The 22,244-nt window shown below is 41.7% G+C and overlaps 1 protein-coding gene across 5 annotated transcripts in view; it reads left to right on the top strand.

The window, feature by feature from the left end:
* The window catches only part of LOC141350397 (brain-enriched guanylate kinase-associated protein), a 169,468-nt gene that overhangs the window by 87,395 nt on the left and 59,829 nt on the right, over positions 1 to 22,244 (top strand). The gene's annotated exons all lie outside the window — the stretch shown is intronic.

Raw genomic sequence — 22,244 nt, 5'->3', positions numbered from 1 at the left:
TTATTATTATTATTAGCCCTATTGTTTTTGCTTCGTTTATGAGGGCCCGAACACCGAGGAGCAGGCCAGAATGGCCTGCACCGTGGGTGCAAAGCCCTATTGTTTTTGCTTCGTTTATTATTAGGGCCCGAGCACACCAGGGTGTGAGGACCCTATTGTTTTTGCTCCGTTTATTAGGGCCCGAGCACCGAGGAGCAGGCCAGAATGGCCTGCACCGAAAGGTGCGAAGCCCTATTGTTTTTTCTCGTATTATTATTATTATTATTATTATTATTATTATTATTATTATTAACACTTTTGGGAATTTTGAGTGCCTTAACATACTCGAAAACTCTTGAAATATGGCACAGATGTCAGAGTCGTCCGTCATCGCAGAAAACCAAAGGCGAGGCGACAAATTCATGGCAAAATCAAAGAAACAGGAAGTGTGTAATATCTAAGCCAAAGAATGTCTTATTGTGATGACACACGGGTTGTTTGTTCGTCTGAAGATTCCGATCGCATCGATGTGCATATTGTGAGTCTCGAGTATAGCGCCACCACCAGGCGCCAGGAAGTGTGTCAGTCACAAAGGTGTATTTTTTTGATAGTTCCATGCAATGTTCTTTTAAATACTCCTTCTAGAATATTCATGTGATTGACTCCAGAAGTTGTCAACATGATGCTGAGACATAGTAGATGATAAATTGCGAAGGGATTTTTAATATCTCGAACGCTGTTCCCATGGCAACGACCCAAACTTTACTTTTATTTTAGGCATATTTAGGGATCTTGGCATGCTTAGATTAACCTAAAAGTTGGCACACACATCAGAGTTGTCGGCTGTTAAGTGTGCACAAAAAGGTCAGACAAAGGCGTGTCTCTTAAGTGGCTCACTAGCGCCCCTACTGTGTAGCGGTAAAAAACGTGCGAGGGCCCGCCATCGCTACTTGCAGCTATATTTATTAGGGCCCGAGCACACCAGGGTGTGAGGACCCTATTGTTTTATTATTATTATTATTTTTATTATTATTATTATTCTCCAAATGGATCGCATTTTTGAGGGGCTAAACATACTCGAAAACTCATGAAAATTTGCACACGCGTCAGAAGTGGCGAAAATTTACATGTAGTATAGGCGTCAGAAGTGGGCGTCTAAAAATGTCTCGATAGCGCCACCTGCAAAATTTCAAGAGAACAGCCCCCCCACTACGAAAAACACAGATACGAAATTTGGTAGGATCATCTATCACCCCAAAACGTACAAAAAAGTCTCTTGAAGCTAAACCCCACAGGAAGTCGGCCATTTTGAATTTTTGCTGTGATTTCTGTGCAAATTTTGTCATTTTCAGGCTTCGTACTTTAACGAACTTCTCCTACAGATTTTATCAGATCGTCATCATATTTGGTCAATCTCATCTAAAGGCCTTTGCCTTTGTGGAGCTTTTGACTTTTCGTTGGAGAGTGTGTCCGTGGCGGCCTTACAAAGTTCAGCATTTTCGCCATGAAACAGGAAGTTGTTATAACTAAGGCATACAATGTCCAATCTGCCTCACACTTCACATGTTTGATAAGAGTCTTGGCCTGAACACATTTCAATGCCAATATTCAGCTTCAGTCCTAGCGCCACCTAGAGGTAGCAGGAAATGCCTTGTTTTACGCTGTGATTTAATAAAATCATCATCATATCTGGTCAGACTGATCTTTTACAGTAAACAGACAGTGAGCAAGTGCTAACTTCAACCGGCACGTTTGTTTATGCTAGTGGGCTATATGCTAGCACTAGGTGTTTACTAGTGATAGATCGTTTTACTTATTAATACTGTTCAATAATCGTCACGGTAAAGTATTCCTAAGATAAACTAGTACGTTATATTATATAGATAGGAACAAGATAGTAAGAAAATAGGATTTAGATTGTGAACTCGACGGAGCTCCAATGCACGGAGTAGCGTTTCCTCGTTTGCTGATGCTACCGGGCTATATGCTAATACTGGGTGTTTACCAGTGATAAATCGTTTCACTTATTGAAACTGTTGAATAATCGTCACGGTAAGGTATTCCTAAGATGAACTAGTAAGTTATATTATGTAGATAGGAACAAGATAGTAAGAAAGTAAGATTTAGATGATGAACTCGGCGGAGCTCCGATAACAGTGTTGCCACTCCCTTGCGTCTCTCTCTTGCGTCTCTCTCTTGCGTCTCTGTCTTGCGTCTCTGTCTTGCGTCTCTCTCTTGCGTCTCTCTTGCGGACTTAACAATAATCAGGTACAGTCACAGCGCCACCTACTGCACACAGGCATTGTGGCACATCAAATTTCCTTTGAATATCCACCTATGTTTACTTTAATTCTTATCCCCCTGGTTCACTGCTTTACTAATGCCATAGGGTAGCGGTGCACATGCGTGCGAGGGCCCTTCCATCGCTGCTTGCAGCTTTAATTAGGGCCCGAGCACCGAGGAGCAGGCCAGAATGGCCTGCACCATGGGTGCAAAGCCCTATTGTTCTTGCTTCGTTTATTATTAGGGCCCGAGCACCGAGGAGCAGGCCAGAATGGCCTGCACCGTGGGTGCAAAGCCCTATTGTTTTTGCTCCGTTTATTATTAGGGCCCGAGCACCGAGGAGCAGGCCAGAATGGCCTGCACCGTGGGTGCAAAGCCCTATTGTTTTTGCTCTGTTTATTATTATTTTTCTTCTTCTTCTTCTTCTCCGAAATGGATCGCATTTTTGAGGGCCTAAACATACCCGAAAACTCATGAAAATTTGCACCCGCGTCAGAAGCGGCGAATATTTACATGTAGTATAGGCGTCAGAAGTGGGCGTGTAAAAATGGCTCGATAGCGCCACCTGCAAAATTTCAAGAGAACAGCCCCAGCACTACGAAAAACGTACAGATACGAAATTTGGTGGGATCATCTATTACTCCAAGACCTACAAAAAAGTCTCTTGGAGCGAAGCTCTAAACCCCAGAGGAAGTCAGCCATTTTGAATTTTCTCTGTCATTTTTTGACATTTCCAAGCGTCGTACTTTAATGAACTCCTCCTAGAGATTTTATCAGATCGTCATCATATTTGGTCGATCTCATCCAAAGGCCTTTGCGATGTTAAATTGCGGAGCTTTTGACTTTTCATTGGAGGGTGTGTCCGTGGCGGTCTGACAAATTTCAGCGTTTTCGCCATGAAAGAGGAAGTTGTTATAACTAAGGCATACAATGTTCAATCTGCCACACACTTCACACGTTTGATAAGAGTCTTGGCCTGAACACATTTCAATGCAAATATTCAGCTTCAGTCATAGCGCCACCTAGAGGTAGCAGGAAATGCCATGTTTTACGCTGTGATTTACTGCTCTTAGAGATTTAATAAAATCATCATCATATTTGGTCAGACTGATCTTAAGCCCTTTGCGATGATAAATTGCGAAGATCTTGACTTTTCGTTGAAGGGCGTGTCCGTGGCAGCCTGGCAAAGTGTGATGTTTCACCATAAAACAGGAAGCTGTTGTAATTTAGGCATACATTGTTTGATCTGCTTCAGACTTCACACGTTTGATAAGGGTCCCGGCCTGAACAAGTCAATATAACAATAATCAGGTACCGTCATAGCGCCACCTGCTGCACACAGGCGGTGTGGCACATCAATTTTTCTTAGAATATCCACCTATATTTACCCACTTTAATTCATATCCCCCTGGTTCACTGCATTACTAATGCCATAGGGTGGCGGTGCACATGCGTGCGAGGGCCCTTCCATCGCTGCTTGCAGCTTTAATGATTATTTTTCTTCTTCTTCTTCTCCGAAATGGATCGCATTTTTGAGGGGCTTAACATACCCGAAAACTCATGAAAATTTGCACACGCGTCAGAAGTGGCGAAAATTTACATGTAGTATAGGTGTCAGAAGTGGGCGTGTAAAATGGCTCGATAGCGCCACCTGCAAAATATCAAGAGAACAGCCCCCCCACTACGAAAAACGTACAGACACGAAATTTGGTAGGATGATCTATCACCCCAAAACGTACAAAAAAGTCTCTTGAAGCTAACTCTAAACCCCACAGGAAGTCGGCCATTTTGAATTTTTGCTGTGATTTCTGTGCAAATTTTGTAATTTTCAGGCTTCGTACTTTAACGAACTCCTCCTACAGATTTTATCAGATCATTATCATATTTGGTCAATCTCATCTAAAGGCCTTTGTGATGTTAAATTGCGGAGATCTTGACTTTTCGTTGGAGGGTGTGTCCGTGGCGGCCTGACAAAGTTCAGCATTTTCGCCATGAAACAGGAAGTTGTTATAACTAAGGCATACAATGTCCAATCTGCCCCACACTTCACATGTTTGATAAGAGTCTTGGCCTGAACACATTTCAATGCCAATATTCAGCTTCAGTCCTAGCGCCACCTAGAGGTAGAAGGAAATGCCTTGTTTTACGCTGTGATTTACTGCTCTTAGAGATTTAATTAAATCATCATCATATCGGGTCAGACTGATCTTAAGCCCTTTGCGATGATAATTAGCAAAGATCTTGACTTTTCGTGGAAGGGCATGTGATGTTTCACCATGAAACATGAAGCTGTTGTAATTCAGGCATACATTGTTCAATCTGCCCCAGACTTCACACGTTTGTTAGGGTTCCTGGCCTGAACACATCAATATAACATTAATCAGGTACAGTCATAGCGCCACCTGCTGCACACAGCCGGTGTGGCACATCAATTTTCCTTTGAATATCCACCTATATTTTCCCACTTTAATTCGTATGCCCCTGGTTCACTGCTTTACTAATGCCATAGGGTAGTGGTGCACATGCCTGCGAGGGCCCTTCCATCGCTGCTTGCAGCTTTAATTATTATTATTATTATTATTATTTTCCGAAATGAATTGCATTTTTGAAGGCCTAAACATACCCGAAAACTTATGAAAATTTGCACACGCATCAGAAGCGGCGAATATTTACATGTAGTATAGGCGTCAGAAGTGGGTGTGTAGAAATGGCTCGATAGCGCCACCTGCAAAATTTCAAGATAACAGCCCCCCCACTACGAAAAACGTACAGATACGAAATTTGGTAGGATCATCAAGCACCCCAAGACCTACAAAAAAGTCTCTTGGAGCTAAGATCTAAACCCCACAGGAAGTCGGCCATTTTTAATTTTCTCTGTTATTTTTTGACATTTCTAAGCGTCGTACTTTAACAAACTCCTCCTAGCGATTTAATCCGATCATTATCATATTTGGTCAGTCTCATCTAAAGGCCTTTGCGATGCTAAATTGCAGAGATCTTGACTTTTCGTTGGAGGGTGTGTCCGTGGCGGCCTGACAAAGTTTGGCATTTTTGCCATGAAACAGGAAGTTGTTCTATCTCAGGCATACAATGTCCAATCTGCCCCACACTTCACATGTTTGATAAGGGTCTTGACCTGAACACATTTTGATGCCAATATTCAGCTTCAGTCATAGCGCCACCTAAAAGTAGCAGGAATTGCCATGTTTTACGCTGTGATTTACTGCTCTTAGAGATTTAATCAAATAATCATCATATTTGGTCAGACTGATGATAAGCCCTTTGCCGTGATCAATTGCGAGGATCTTGACTTTTCGTTGAAGGGCGTGTCCGTGGCAGCCTGGCAAAGTGTGACATTTCGCCATGAAACATGAAGCTGTTGTAATTCAGGCATACATTTTCCGATCTGCCCCCGACTTCACAAGTTTGATAAGGGTCCCGGCCTGAACACGTCAATATAACAATTATCAGGTACAGTCGTAGCGCCACCTGCTGCACAAAAGCGGTGTGGCACATCAGTTTCCCTTTGAATGTCCACCTATATTTACCCACTTTAATTCATATCCCCCTGGTTCACTGCTTTACTAATGCCATAGGGTGGCGGTGCACATGTGTGCGAGGGCCCTTCCATCGCTGCTTGCAGCTTTAATTATTATTATTTTTCTTCTTCTTCTTCTTCTTCTCCGAAATGGATCGCATTTTTGAGGGCCTAAACATACCTGAAAACTCATGAAAATTTGCACACACGTCAGAAGTGGGCGTGTAGAAATGGCTCAATAGCGCCACCTGCAAAATTTCAAGAGAACAGCCCCCCCACTACGAAAAACGTACAGATACGAAATTTGGTAGGATCATGTATCATCCCAAGACCTACAAAAAAGTCTCTTGGAGCTAAGCTCTAAACCCCACAGGAAGTCGGCCATTTTGAATTTTCTCTGTCATTTTTTGACATTTCCAAGCGTCATACTTTAACGAACTCCTGTTGTAACAGGAAGCTGTTGTAATTCAGGCATACATTGTTTGATCTGCTCCAGACTTCACACGTTTGATAAGGGTCCCGGCCTGAACAGGTCAATATAACAATAATCAGGTACCGTCATAGCGCCACCTGCTGCACACAGGTGGTGTGGCACATCAATTTTTCTTTGAATAGCCACCTATATTTACCCACTTTAATTCATATCCCCCTGGTTCACTGCTTTACTAATGCCATAGGGTGGCGGTGCACATGTGTGAGAGGGCCCTTCCATCGCTGCTTGCAGCTTTAATTATTATTATTTTCCGAAATGAATCGCATTTTTGAAGGCCTAAACATGCCCGAAAACTCATGAAATTTTGCACACGCGTCAGAAGTGGTGAAAATTTACATGTGGTATAGGCATCAGAAGTGGGCAAGTAGAAATGGCTCGATAGCGCCACCTGCAAAATTTCAAGAGAACAGCCCCCCCGCTACGAAAAACATATAGATACGAAATTTAGTAAGATCATCTATCACCCCAAGACCTACAAAAAAGTCTCTTGGAACTAAGCTCTAAACCCCACAGGAAGTCAGCCATTTTGAATTTTCTCTGTCATTTTTTGACATTTCCAAGCGTCGTACTTTAACGAACTCCTCCCAGAGATTTAAATTCGATGCTCATCATATTTGGTCAGTATCATCTAAAGGCCTTTGGGATGTTAAATTGCGGAGATCTTGACTTTGTAAGGCTGTTGTAATTCAGGCATACATTGTCCGATCTGCCCCCGACTTAACACGTTTGATTAGGATCCCAGCCTGAACACATAAACATGGCTTAATTTAGTAACAGTCATAGCGCCACCTAGAGGCAGCAGGAAATGCCATGTTTAATGCTGTGACTTACTGCTATTAGAGATTTAACCATATCAACATCATATTTCATCAGTCTAATCTCAAGACCTTGTGTGATGATAAAAAGCAACGACCTTGACTTTTCATTAAAGGGCGTGTCCGTTGCGGCCTCGCAAAGTATTGTTAAATGAATCACATTTTTGACAGCCTAAATAAGCTCAAAAAGTCATGAAACGTTGCACACATGTCAAAGGTGGCAAATATTTTCATGAGATATAGGCTTCAGAACTTGGGGTGTTAAAATGGCTCTATAGCGCCACCTACAAAAATTCAATAGAGCAGCCCCCCCCACTACGTTAATCGTACAGATACGAAATGCGGTAGGATCATGTATCACCCCAAGACCTACAAAAAAGTCTCTTGGAGCAAAGCTCTAAACCTCACAGGAAGTCAGCCATTTTGAATTTTCTCTGTAATTTGAGTGCAAATTTTGCCATTTCTTGCCTTCGTATTTTAACGAACTCCTCCTATAAATTTAATCAGATAATCATCATATTTTGTGTGTGTCATTTAAAGGGCTTTGCAATGCTAAATTGCGGAGATCTTGACATTTCAATGGAGGGTGTGTCCGTGGCAGCTTGCCTAATTTCTGTGTTTCTCAAAGAAACAGGAAGTTGTTCTAACTCGGATTTAAAATGTCCAATCTGACCCATGCTTCACAAGTTTGATAAGTATCCTGTCCTGAACACATCAACATGCCAATACTCAGTAAAAGTTATAGCTCCACCTGCTGGAAGCAGAAAGTGACATGTTTAACACTGTGATTTACGGCTCATCTAAATGTATTCAGATCATCATCATATTTGGTTAGTCTGAACTTAGGGACTTCACAATGATAAATTGTGAGGATCTTGACATTTCGTTAAAGGGGCGTGTCCGTGGTGGCCTGTCAAAGTTTGATGTTTCGCCAAGAGAAAGCTGTTGTAACTCAGGCATGCAATGTCCGACCTGTCACAGACATCATACGTTTGACAAGGGTCCTGGCCTCAACACATCAATGTTACAACGATCAATTACAATCATAGCGCCACCTGCTGCACAAAAAGAGCTGTGGCACTTCAAAGTTCCTTTGAATATGCACCTATATTTACCCACTGAAATTTCAATCCCCCTGGTTTATTGCTTTACTAAGGCCATAGAGTGGCGGTGCACATGCGTGCGAGGGCCCTTCCATCACTGCTTGCAGTTTTAATTAGGGCCCGAGCACCGAGGAGCAGGCCAGAATGGCCTGCACCGAAAGGTGCGAAGCCCTATTGTTTTTGCTCGGATTATTATTTAGGGCCCGAGCACCGAGGAGCAGGCCAGAATGGCCTGCACCGAAAGGTGCGAAGCCCTATTGTTTTTGCTCGAATTTATTATTATTTTTTTATTAGGGCCCGAGCACGGAGGAGCAGGCCAGAATGGCCTGCACCGAAAGGTGCGAAGCCCTATTGTTTTTGCTCGAATTTATTATTATTTTTTTATTTATTTATTTTTTTTTCAACACTTGTGCTAATTTGGGAGCCTTAACATACTCGAAAAGTCTTGAAATTTGGCACACACGTCAGAGTCGCGTGCCACTAGGCTCATGCAAAGGCTGGAATACGGGCGTGGCAAGGGAGCTCTGTAGCACCCCCTGTAATTCAAAAACAAACATTGGGGCACAGATCGGGCAAAAATGTACGCACATGTACGAGAGTTGGTACACATATAGATCTCATCGACCCGAACAACTTTCGCCCTCTAACATTTAAGCTCCGCCCAACAGGAAGTCGGCTATTTCGGATTGTTTAAAAAATGCATGCGGTGAACTTTTGAATACTTCTTCTAGGGGATTCATGGGATTGACACCAAACGTGGTGATCATGATGTCAAGACATTGTACTTGCTAAATTGCGAAGGGATTTTTGATATCTCGAACGGTTCTGCCATGGCGAAGCGACAAAGTCATGGCGAAATCAGAGAAACAGGAAGTGTCTAATATCTAAGGCAAAAAATGTCTTATTGTGATGACACGCGGGGTGTTTGTTCGTCTGAAGATTCCGATCGCATCGATGTGCCTATTGTGAGTCTCGGGTATAGCGCCACCACCAGGCGCCAGGAAGTGTGTCAGTCACAAAGGTGGATTTTTTTGACAGTTCCATCCGATGTTCTTTTAACACTCTGGGGTCGACGGCGGCGCGGGCGCCGCAAACTCTTTGTTTTTCAATCACTCCACAAAGAGACTTAAATTACTCTGCTGATTTTTGACATACAGATATGATTTATACATCATTTAAAACGTTACAGTGTCTAGTTTTTTTCTGTCCACTCCCAATAAAAAACAGAATGTTGTGCTTTTCGCAAAATTACGAAAATAAACATGATGCGCGTTTTGTTCTCTCTCCCTCAGTGAAGTCCTTTCAGAAACGCGTCAGAAAAATAAACTGTAACTTAACGAATATTTGTCGTAGAGACAAAAGATAAATGTCTACATAATGCTTGGAATGTCTCCTTTTAAATGATGTAAGTGAGATTGAAAACAGATATTGTCATTCGGTGTAAACTGTATGAGAAGGTGGAGAAGGACCGTATTTCTCCAGTTACCTCATTATCTGTAATGAGAAGAGATCGCCACACCCCCGCGCCATTGAAGTGAACGAGCAGAAACATCCATATGCATGACTCGTGCCTTCTGCAGTCAATGGATACGCAATCCACAATCCAGTCTCTCCATTCCTTGTTGTTCCATCCGATTGCACCAAACATGACATCTAAATCCTTATTTACTTGCGTATGTGTGTCAGTATCTCCAGACGCGAGTGTTTTCTTTGTCTTCAGTCAAACAGTTGACGCGATGGGAACGCACATACACAAACACGCGAGGGAAACTGGACGCGCTTTTTGGTATTCTTATAAAATACGCGATTACAAACAGTACAATCCTTATTTAGTTGCGTCTAAGCGCATATCTCCGCACAGCATGTTTATTAAACACAGGATCACTCGCGTGTGCACACATTCACTGCATTCATGATCAACACGTGAGGTAATGGCGGCGACTGTAAACAAACATTGATAGGTTTATCACGCGTGTCCCTTGTTGTGTTTCTAATGATTACAAAAACACAAATAAGAGTCCAGACACCGATAGGCAGTTGTTCTTTTGAGCTTTTTACTGCACAAAAGTAAACCTCTCGTTGGCCAACCAAACACTAACCCTGTGTTGAAGTGTGTTCACTTTAAGATGGCCAAACAGTACCTTTACCATGATTAGGCTACTATGGTTTTTAAAAGGTAACTTATACTTGTGAAATTAATAGAAAATATTTCAATAGAAATATATATATATATATTTATTTATTGTGTGTGTATTTACATTATATTGAAAAGTAAACCTTATCATTACTACAGAGAAAGTTACATTCCTGTTGAACATCCCCACAAGGCTCATGTGGCTCATTATTCAACTCTTTTGTCTCTCAGCTGTCAATCACTGATTATTCAGGAGCTGTCCCGCCTCCACGCATACAGCCTTTCCCAAGCAAAAGTGTCTTAGAAATTGTAAATCAAAATCTTGCTTTATGTAAATGAGTAGGCCATATGATTTTCACATCATTTTGAAGAAAAAACTCTAGACTACTAGATCCTGTTTTGAAAAGTCTTGGGAAAACATGTTTAGAATGAGTTTTGTGGAGTTATATCAGTGACTTAAAAATTTAGCTTTTTCAAAAACCACGCATAAACATTTTTCTCTCAAAAATACAAACATGTACATACATGTTGATTATATGATATTGTAGCCCAGTTTGTGATGAACACAGTGTTATGAGACTTTTGCCATTAATATGTTTTTAAGCAACTGAAAAAAGCACAAATGTCAGTGCATGTCAAAACTTCCCCAGGGCCCTAAAAACCCCTTAGACCCCAGAGGGTTAAATACTCCTTCTAGGATATTCATTCGATTGACACCAGAAGTGGTCAACATGATGCTGAGACATTGGAGATGCTAAATTGCGAAGGAATTTTTGACATCTCGAACGCTGTTCCCATGGCAACGCGTCAAACTTTACTTTTATTTAAGACTTTTTTAAGGCTCTTTGCGTGTTTGGATTAACTTTAAATTTGGCACACACATCAGAGTTGTTGGCAGTTAAGTGTTGACAAAAAGGTCAGATAAAGGCGTGTCTATTTAGTGGCTGACTAGCCCGCCCCCCCCCCCCCCCCGTTTGTCTAAAATGTGGGGTTTCTTTTACCTACAGTCCCCAAATGGGTCAGTAACAACATTAAATAGCCCACTGATATTTACCCACTTGAGGCCCTTGACCACCGTGCATCGTTTTCACGGACGCACCGTGTAGCGGAAAAATAACGTGCGAGGGCCCGCCATCGCTGCTTGCAGCTATATTTATTTTTATTTTTTTTTACACTTTTGGGCATTTTGGGTGCCTTAACATACTCGAAAACTCTTGAAATTTGGCACAGACGTTAGAGTCGTCCGTCATTGCGAACAGACAAAGGCTGGAACACGGGCGTGGCACGGGGGCTCTGTAGCGCCCCTTGTAATGCAAAAACAAACAGTAGTGCGCAGATCGGGCAAACATGTACGCACATTTACGAAAGTTGGTACACATATAGATCTCATCGACCCGAACAACTTTCGCCGACTAACATTTTAGCTCCGCCCAACAGGAAGTCCGCCATTTTGGATTGTTTAAAAAATGCATGCGGTGAACTTTTAAATACTCCTCCTAGAGGATGAATGCGATTGACACCAAAAGTGATGAACATGATGTCGAGACATTGGACTTGCTAAATTGCGAAGGGATTTTTGATATCTCGAACGGTTCTGCCATGGCGAGGCGACAAAGTTGTGGCGAAATCAGAGAAACAGGAAGTGTCTCATATCTGAGGCAAAAAATATCTTATTCTGATGCCATGTGGGAAGTTTGTTCGTCTAAAGATTCCGATCGCATCGATGTGCCTATTGTGACTCCCGGGTATAGCGCCACCACCAGGCGCCAGGAAGTGTGTCAGTCACAAAGGTGATTTTTTTTCACAGTTCCATGCGATGTTCTTTTAAATACTCCTTCTAGGATTTTCATGCGATTGTTACCAAAAGTGGTCAACATGATGCCGAGACATTGTAGATGATAAATTGCAAAGGGATTTTTGATATCTCAAACGCTGTTCCCATGGCAACCTGTCAAACTTTACTTTCGTTTTTAAGGCATATTTCAACCTTACATCTGCATGCGGTAAACTTTTAAATACTCCTCCTGAGGAAATAATGTGATTGACTCCAGAAGTGGGCAACATAATGGTGAGACATTGTAGATGATAAATTGCGAAGGGATTTTTGATATCTCAAACGGTTCTGCCATGGCGAAGCGACAAAGTCATGGCGAAATCAGAGAAACAGGAAGTGTCTAATATCTAAGGCAAAAAATGTCTTGTTGTAATGATACGCAGGACGTTTGTTCGTCTGAAGATTCCGAACGCATCGATGTGCCGATTGTGGGTCTCGGGTATAGCGCCACCACCAGGCGCCAGGAAGTGTGTCAGTCACAAAGGTGGATTTTTTTGACAGTTCCTAGCGATGTTCTTTTAAATACTCCTTCTAGGATTTTCATGCGATTGACACCAAAAGTGGTCAACATAATGCCGAGGCATAGTAGATGATAAATTGCGAAGGGATTTTTGATATCTCCAACGCTGTTCCCATGGCAACGCGTCAAATTTTACTTTTATTTCATTCATATTTAGGGCTCTTGGCATGGTTAGATTAACCTAAAACTTGGCACACACATTAGAGTTGTTGACTGTTAAGTGTGCACAAAAAGGTCAGATAAAGGCGTGTCTCTTAAGTGGCTCACTAGCGCCCCCGTTTGTCTAAAATGTGTTTTTTTTTACCTACAGTCCCCAAATGGGTCAGTAACAACATTAAATAGCCCACTGATATTTACCCACTTGATGCACTTGCCCGCCGTGCATCGTTTCCTCCGAGGCATCGTATAGCGGTAAAATAACGTGCTTGCAGCTATATTTATTGTTATTATTCCGTTTCTTCTCCAAAGTGAATCACATTTTTGAGGGCCTAAACATACTCAAAAACTCATGCATAAACATACTCAAAAACTCATTTTGCACACACGTCAGAAGTGGCGAAAATTTACATGTGGCATAGGCGCCAGAAGTGGGCATGTAAAAATGGCTCAATAGCGCCACCTGCAAAATTTCAAAAGAACAGCCCCTCCACTACGAAAAACATACAGATACGAAATTTGGTAGGATCATGTATCACCCCAAGACCTACAAAAAAGTCTCTTGGAGCTAAGCTCTAAACCCCACAGGAAGTCGGCCATTTTGATTTTTTGCTGTGATTTCTGTGCAAATTTTGTCATTTCCAGTCTTCGTACTTTAACGAACTCCTCCTAGAGGTTTTATCAGATCGTCAACATATTTGGTCAATCTCATCTAAAGGCCTTTGCGATGTTAAATTGCGGAGCTTTTGACTTTTCGTTGGAGGGTGTGTCCGTGGCGGCCTGACAAATTCAGCGTTTTCGCCATGAAACAGGAAGTTGTTATAACTAAGGCATACAATGTCCAATCTGCCCCACGCTTCACACGTTTGATAAGAGTCTTGGCCTGAACACATTTCAATGCCAATATTCAGCTTCAGTCATAGCGCCACCTAGAGGTAGCAGGAAATGCCATGTTTTATGCTGTGATTTACTGCTCTTAGAGATTTAATAAAATCATCATCATATTTGGTCAGACTGATCTTAAGCCCTTTGCCTAATGCCATAGGGTAGCGGAGCACATGCGTGCGAGGGCCCTTCCATCGCTGCTTGCAGCTTTAATTAGGGCCCGAGCACACCAGGGTGTGAGGACCCTATTGTTTTTGCTCCGTTTATTATTATTATTATTTTTCTTCTTCTTCTTCTAAAAAAATGACACACACCAAATATTTCAAGAGAACAACCCCCCCACCACGAAAAACGTACAGATACGAAATTTTGTAGGATCATCTAGCACCCCAAGACCTACAAAAAGCCTTTGGAGCGAAGCTCTAAACCCCACAGGAGTCGGCCATTTTGAATTTTCTCTGTCATTTTTTGACATTTCCAAGCGTCGTACTTTAACGAACTCCTCCTAGCGATTTAATCCGATCATTATCATATTTGGTCAGTCTCATCTAAAGCCCTTTGCGATGCTAAATTGCGGAGATCTTGACATTTCGTTGGAGGGTGTGTCCGTGGCGGCCTGACAAAATTTGGCATTTTCGCCTTGAAAGAGGAAGTTGTTATAACTAAGGCATACAATGTCCAATCTGCCCCACACTCCACACGTTTGATAAGAGTCTTGGCCTGAACACATTTCAATGCCAATATTCAGCTTCAGTCATAGCGCCACCTAGAGGTAGCAGGAAATGCCATGTTTTATGCTGTGATTTACTGCTCTTAGAGATGTAATAAAATCATCATCATATTTGGTCAGACTGATTTTAAGCCCTTTGCGATGATAACTTGCGAAGATCTTGACTTTTCGTTGAAGGGCGTGTCTGTGGCAGCCTGTCAAAGTGTGATGTTTCACCATGAAAAAGGAAGCTGTTGTAATTCAGTCATACATTGTTTGATCTGCTCCAGACTTCACGCGTTTGATAAGGGTCCTGGCCTGAACACATCAATATAACAATAATCAGGTACCGTCATAGCACCACCTGCTGCACACAGGTGGTGTGGCACATCAGTTTCCCTTTGAATATCCACCTGTATTAACCCACTTTAATTCATACCCCCCTGGTTTACTGCTTTACTAATGCCATAGGGTAGCGGTGCACATGCGTGCGAGGGCCCTTCCATCGCTGCTTGCAGCTTTAATTCATTATTATTATTATTATTATTTTCCGAAATGAATCGCATTTTTGAAGGCCTAAACATACCCGAAAACTCATGAAAATTTGCACACGCGTCAGAAGTGGGCGTGTAGAAATGGCTCGATAGCGCCACCTGCAAAATTTCAAGAGAACAGCCCCCCCCACTACGAAAAATGTACAGATACGAAATTTGGTAGGATCATCAAGCACCCCAAGACCTACAAAAAAGTCTCTTGGAGCTAAGATCTAAACCCCACAGGAAGTCAGCCATTTTGAATTTTCTCTGTCATTTTTTGACATTTCTAAGCGTCGTACTTTAACGAACTCCTCCTAGCGATTTAATCCGATCATTATCATATTTGGTCAGTCTCATCTAAAGGCCTTTGCGATACTAAATTGCAGAGATCTTGACTTTTCGTTGGAGGGTGTGTCTGTGGCGGCCTGACAAATTTTGGCATTTTCGCCATGAAACAGGACGTTGTTCTATCTCAGGCATACAATGTCCAATCTGCCCCACGCTTCACATGTTTGATAAGGGTCTTGACCTGAACACCTGTTTTACGCTGTGATTTACTGCTCTTAGAGATTTAATCAAATCATCATCATCTCTGGTCAGACTGATCTTAAGCCCTGTGCGATGATAAATTGCGAAGATCTTGACTTTTCGTTGAAGGGCGTGTCTGTGGCGGCCTGGCAAAGTGTGATGTTTCGCCATGAAACAGGAAGCTGTTGTAATTCAGGCATACATTGTCCGATCTGCCCCCGACATCACACGTTTGATTAGGGTCCCCGCCTGAACACATCAACATGGCATAATTCAGTAACAGTCATAGCGCCACCTAGAGGCAGCAGGAAATGCCATGTTTAATGCTGTGACTTACTGCTCTTAGAGATTTAACCATATCAACATCATATTTCATCAGTCTAATCTCAAGACCTTGTGTGATGATAAATAGCAACGACCTTGACTTTTCGTTAAAGGGGGTGTCCGTTGCAAAGTATCGCTAAATGAATCGCATTTTTGACAGCCTAAACGAGCTCAAAAAGTCATGAAACGTTGCACACGTGTCAAAGGTGGCAAATATTTTCATGTGATATAGGCTTCAGAACTTGGGGTGTTAAAATGACTCTATAGCGGCACCTACCAAAATTCAATAGAGCAGCCCCCCGCTACATTAATCGTACAGATACGAAATGCGGTAGGATCATGTATCACCTCAAGACCTACAAAAAAGTCTCTTGGAGCAAAGCTCTAAACCCCACAGGAAGTCAGCCATTTTGAATTTTCTCTGTAATTTGAGTGCAAATTTAGCCATTTCTTGCCTTCGTATTTTAACGAACTCCTCCTATAAATTTAATCAGATAATCATCATATTTGCTGTGTGTCATCTAAAGGGCTTTGCAATGCTAAATTGCGGAGATCTTGACATTTCAATGGAGGGTGTGTGCTTGGCGGCTTGCCAAATTTCTGTGTTTCTCAAAGAAACAGGCATTTGTTCTAACTCAGGTTTAAAATGTCCTATCTGACCTAGGGTTGTGCCGATAGACGATAGTATCGTGTATCGACGATCTTCAGACATATCGCCAATGGCAGGCTTTCATGGCGATAGTAGTCACGACGATAGTTGGCGAATGGTTATTATTATTATTATTATTATTATCATCATCGTTTTATATTAACACCCACAATACATGCTTTTCCTCACATCAGGGTTTGGCTTCACTTTACGTGGAGAGCTTGTAAAGAGAGAATTCCTTCTTGCACGTACCTGCATTAATGCGCACGTCTTGGTCTCCTTCTACCACTAAATCCAGCGCGCCGCGTCATGACCAGCTGCGCTTCTCTCTGTCTCAAGTGCACGTGCTCTCGCGTCTGTCGGAAGTCTAAACATAAACTAAAGTAGTAATCCTTATGTATTTGTTCAGTTTAATGCGTTTCATGCGAGCTGAGGCAAACTTTACTTTTTGTTTAAAATATGACCCGCCGCATGACACCTCTCTCACTTTCGCGTACGTGCAGAGAGCTGTGCTCTGTCCGAAGTCAGATCACTAGGTATTAATCCTGTTTATGATATGCATTTCAATGAGTTGTAGCAACACGTCCCTCGTGTTTAATATATGATTGTGTTTAAAATATGATAGCGTTCCGCTGGACTGATGCGTTTAAAAAGGCACCTCATGAGAGCACCGCTGCTTGACACGTGTAGTCTTCTGCAACAGCACTAAACCAATGCATTGAATTGTTTATGTGCGCGCACGTGTGTGTGCGTGCGCAGATGCATGTTTTTACAGTTATGAAGTAATCATGATAGGGTTTTAATGACGCGCTCGCATTAATGGTATCAGGTTTAAGAAGGTTGCGGTCATGACGGTGTTGCTCTTGTTTTTTTTTGTCCACCCATCAAGTGACTTGTTATAATGAGTAAAAAATTAACATATAAAAAATGAGTAAACTACTGCCCCGCCCCCCGATAATATCGTGTATCGCCGATCTCACAGGCTGACGATAGGACGATCTGAAAATAGGGCATATCGGCCAACACTAATCTGACCCACGCTTCACAAGTTTGATAAGTGTCCTGTCCTGAACACATCAACATGACAATATTCAGTAAAAGTTATAGCGCCACCTGCTGGAAGCAGAAAGTGACATGTTTTACACTGTGATTTACTGCTCATCTAAATGTATTCAGATCATCATCATATTTGTTCAGTCTGAACTTCACAATGATAAATTGTGCAGATCTTGACATTTCGTTAAAGGGGCGTGTCCGTGGTGGCCTGTCAAAGTTTGATGTTTCGCCATGAGAAAGCTGTTGTAACTCAGGCATGCAATGTCCGACCTGTCACAGACATCATACGTTTGACAAGGGTCCTGGCCTCAACACATCAATGTTACAACGATCAATTATAATCATAGCGCCACCTGCTGCACAAAGGAGGTGTCGCACTTCAAAGTTCCTTTGAATATCCACCTATATTTACCCACTGAAATTTCAATCCCCCTGGTTTATTGCTTTACTAAGGCCATAGTGCGTGCGAGGGCCCTTCCATCACTGCTTGCAGTTTTAATTATTATTATAATTATTTTTCTTCTCAGAATTCAGTGGGCCTTTAGAGGGCCTAAACATACTCGAAAACTCATGAAATTTTGAACAGATGTCAAGGGTGATGGAATTTATGTAAAAATTTGTGTCTTTTTTGGCCTGACAAAGTTTGATGTTTTGTCATGAAAAAGGAAGTTGTTGCAACTCAGGCATACAATGTCTGATCTGTCCCAAATTTCACATAATTGCTAAGAGTCCTGACCTGAACACATCTACATTCCAATTTTCATTTATAGTCATAGCGCCACCAGCTGGCAACCTGAAGGGCCATGTTTCAGTGCCACTTACAAATATTCAAAGAAGCAGCCCTTGGACTGTGTTTAACGTACATGTACGAATTTCGGTGTGCTCATGTATTATTACAAGCCAAACAAAAAAGTTTCTTGAAGCAATGCCCTAAAGCAAACAGGAAGTCAGCTATTTTCAATTATTTCTCAGATTTAGGCTCAGTTTTTCGAATTTCCAGCAGGTCATACTTTAACTAACTCCCCCTACAGTTTTCGTTGGATCATCATCATATTTGGCGAGTCTCATCTTAAGGCCTTTGTGATGCTAAATTGTGAAGGATTTGATTCTATGTTAAAATTTGTGTCTGTTCCGGCACGCCAAAGTTTGATGTTTCGCTATGAAACAGGTTGCTGGAACTCAGGCATACAGTGTCCGATCTGTCCCAAACTACACATAATTGCCAAGAGTCCTGACTTGAACACATTTACATGTCAATAGTCACTTATGGTTATACGCACAACCGGCGCAACGTCATAGAATGTCTCTGAACAGGTTCACGCCCACTTTTGGGGGAAAACAGTCTAGACTTCCCATTGACTTCCATACAAAATAGCGGAACAAAGCAATGTTTGTACACAGCCGGCAGGCGTAAATAACTTATGAAATCACTCAGATTTAACATGTTGAGTAGATATCTGTCCACCCTGCCTGCCATAGAGCGCGAAAGATACATTAATACATTTGATTTGGTCAATATGGAGACATGTCCCTTTCATTCTCACAGCGTCAAATTTGTGTAACAACGCTCCCTATTGGCCAGAGGTGTCTTACCCGGACATTTACTCGTACCTCATCGAGTCAACAGGGAAGCAAGTGAATGATTTTACTTTGTATTTTAAAGTTACTTCGTATTTATATATTATGTCTTTATATTTAGAGTAATGAGTGCACTTTTCCGTCCAGCCATACAACTAGCCTTAGTGATTTTCCAGCAATGACTGGATGACGTTGTTGCACGGATTTGACGCTGGGAGAATGAAAGGTTTTTATATTGACCAAATTAAATGTGTTAATGTATCTTTTGCGCTCTATGGCAGGCAGGGTGGACAGATAATTACTCAACATGTTTAATCTGTGTGATTTCATAAGTTAATTACGCCTGCCGGCTGTGTAAAAACTTGCTTTGTTCAGATATTTTGAATGGAAGTCGATGGAAGGTCTGGTTTTTATCCCCCAAAAAGGGGTGGTGATGAAATTTACAGTCAAGTTCCCGGATGTGCCGGTAGTCAGTATAGCACCACCAGCTGGCAACATGAAGTGACATGTTTACAATGATTATGCAATGTCCAATCTGTCCTAAACTTCACATAATTGCTAAGAGTCCTGACCTGAACACATTGACATGACAATAGTGACTTATGGTTATAGCGCCACCAGCTGGCAACAGGAAGTGACATGTTTACAATGATTATGCAATGTCCGATCTGTCCCAAACAACACATGATTGCTAAGAGTCCTGACCTAAACACATCTACATGTCAATAGTCACTTACGGTTATAGCGCCACCAGCTGGCAACAGGAAGTGACATGTTTACAATGATTATGCAATGTACGATCTGTCCCAAACTACACATGATTGCTAAGAGTCCTGACCTGAATCCATTTACATGTCAATAGTCACTTATGCCACTTCATGTTGCCAGCTGGTGGCACTATAACCATGTTTACAATGATTATGTAATGTTCCATCTGTCCCAAACTTTACATGATTGACAAGAGTTCTGGACTGAACACATCTACATGCCAATAATAATAATAATAATACATTTTATTTATAATGCACTTTACATCACAGATCTCAAAGTGCTACAGGATAAAAAAACAATAAAAATGAGAAGAAACAGTTTAAAAAAATACCTCTAAAGAGAACTAAAAGCTTTGTTAAAAAGAAAGACCTTTTTTAAAACAGTCAGTGGATTGCGGCGCCCTCAGAGTGTCAGGGAGGGCATTCCATAGACGTGGGGCAGCAGCACAGAAAGCCCTATCACCCATAGTCCGGAGTCTAGTTCTGGGTATGTGAAGGAGGTTCGAATGAGTGGAGCGGAGGGAACGTGTTTCGTGTTGTGGGTTGATAAGTTCTTTGAGGTAGGGTGGGGGGCATGTCCATGGATGCATTGGTGTGTGAGGAGAGAAACCTTGTACTCAATCCTGGAGGAGACGGGAAGCCAGTGGAGTGAGTGGAGAATAGGAGTAATTATGTTCATGTTTCCGCACTCTCATCAGGATCCTAGCTGCAGAGTTTTGGATGTACTGAAGCCTCTGCAGATTCTTGGAAGGGATCCCAATGAAAAGTGCGTTACAGTAGTCCAATCTGGTGGAGATAAAAGCATGAATCAGCTTTTCGGCGTCAGGGAGGGAGAGAATGGGGCGGAGTTTGGAAATGTTGCGGAGGTGGAAGAAGGAGGTCTTGCAGAGGTGATTTATATGGGCTTCAAATGAAAGTTGGGAGTCCATTTTTAGACCAAGATTTGTGACTGTTGATGATAGGGGGATGTTTGAGCCAGAAAATGTGATGCTGGTTATGGGTGAGGATTTTGTCTGGTGAGGAGTGCCGATCAGGATGGCTTCGGTTTTGGAGCTGTTTAGTTGGAGGAAATTATGCTCCATCCATACGTTTATCTCCTCTAGACAGATGGTAAGTTTAGAGGGTGATGACTGTGAGGATGGGGTTGCAGCTGTGGCCTTTACATAGAGCTGTGTGTCATCAGCATAGCAGTGAAATGAAATGTTGTGACGATTAATGAGTCACTTATGGCCATAGCGCCACCTGCTAGCAACAAGAAGTGACATGTTTTACACTGATTATTCAATGTAAGATCTGCCCTACATTTTACATGATCAATAAGAGTCCTGGGGGGTATTGCACAAAAGTAGAATTAAGATAGCCAGGATAACAGAAAAGGCCCAGCTTGACCTAGTTTAATCAGCCCATCCTGGCTAAGTCTGTTGCACGATTGCTAAGCCAGGATGAGAACGTTCAGCTATGTCAAGCCAGGTGTAGCTAGCTAGGATAAGTGCACGTTCACGGAATTCTTAAACAGACCACGGGATTGATCACAGAATCACTGATGAAAAAATTGATAAAACTCATAAAAATTCATCATGAAACTGCAAACACTTAACTACTACTATGTGTATCTACAGTATTTGATGCAAAAAGTGTGCATTATCTTAAAAAGCTATTTATTTCCTATAACAATTTATATTTGGTGGAACTAAACAGAAATCATTGAATTATTATAAGATTTAAGTACAGGATTTGACCATATGAAGAATTTTTTAAGGAAAATATGAGGAAAAGGCAACAATAAAAAATGCCACTGCTAAAAAGCAAACATGCTGGTGTCTCTGTAATACCAAGAAGCCCTCAATATGGGATCCTTCAGTGCATACAAGTGGATTTCAACCCCACCCCCAAACTAAAGCTTCCAAAAATACTACATTTACTGTGATTTTCATAAAGTTTTTATAAATTTGTATTCATTGTCATGATATTTAACTCTTAATAGTATATTATGTATTGTTTGTAAATAGCCTCCATGTTAAAACAAGTCTGGTTTGGACTGGAATATTGGGAAGTAAGATGGTAGGTCCCTTGAGGGGGCCAAAAGGACATCTGGAAGATATGTAGGGAAAAAAATTGGAAAAAAATGAATCATGTCTTCTGAAATTAATTTACTTTCATGCAGGATAATACACTATATAGCATGCTGCAAAAAAGCAACACTGACTATTTTAATATGGCCATGAAATAAGAAAAAAAAATAAGGTACAGTATGAATACTATCCGCTGACCTCTTTATGGACTATCATTATATGAAAGATATGTGAGGTGGACAGCACTATAATTGATATTCAAACATAAACTCTGGGATGCAA

Source organism: Misgurnus anguillicaudatus, chromosome 18 (genome assembly GCF_027580225.2).
Source record: "Misgurnus anguillicaudatus chromosome 18, ASM2758022v2, whole genome shotgun sequence".
Lineage (NCBI taxonomy): Eukaryota > Metazoa > Chordata > Actinopteri > Cypriniformes > Cobitidae > Misgurnus > Misgurnus anguillicaudatus.
The sequence above is the reverse complement of the archived record's forward strand: the minus strand, read 5'-3'. Positions and strand labels throughout refer to the sequence as shown.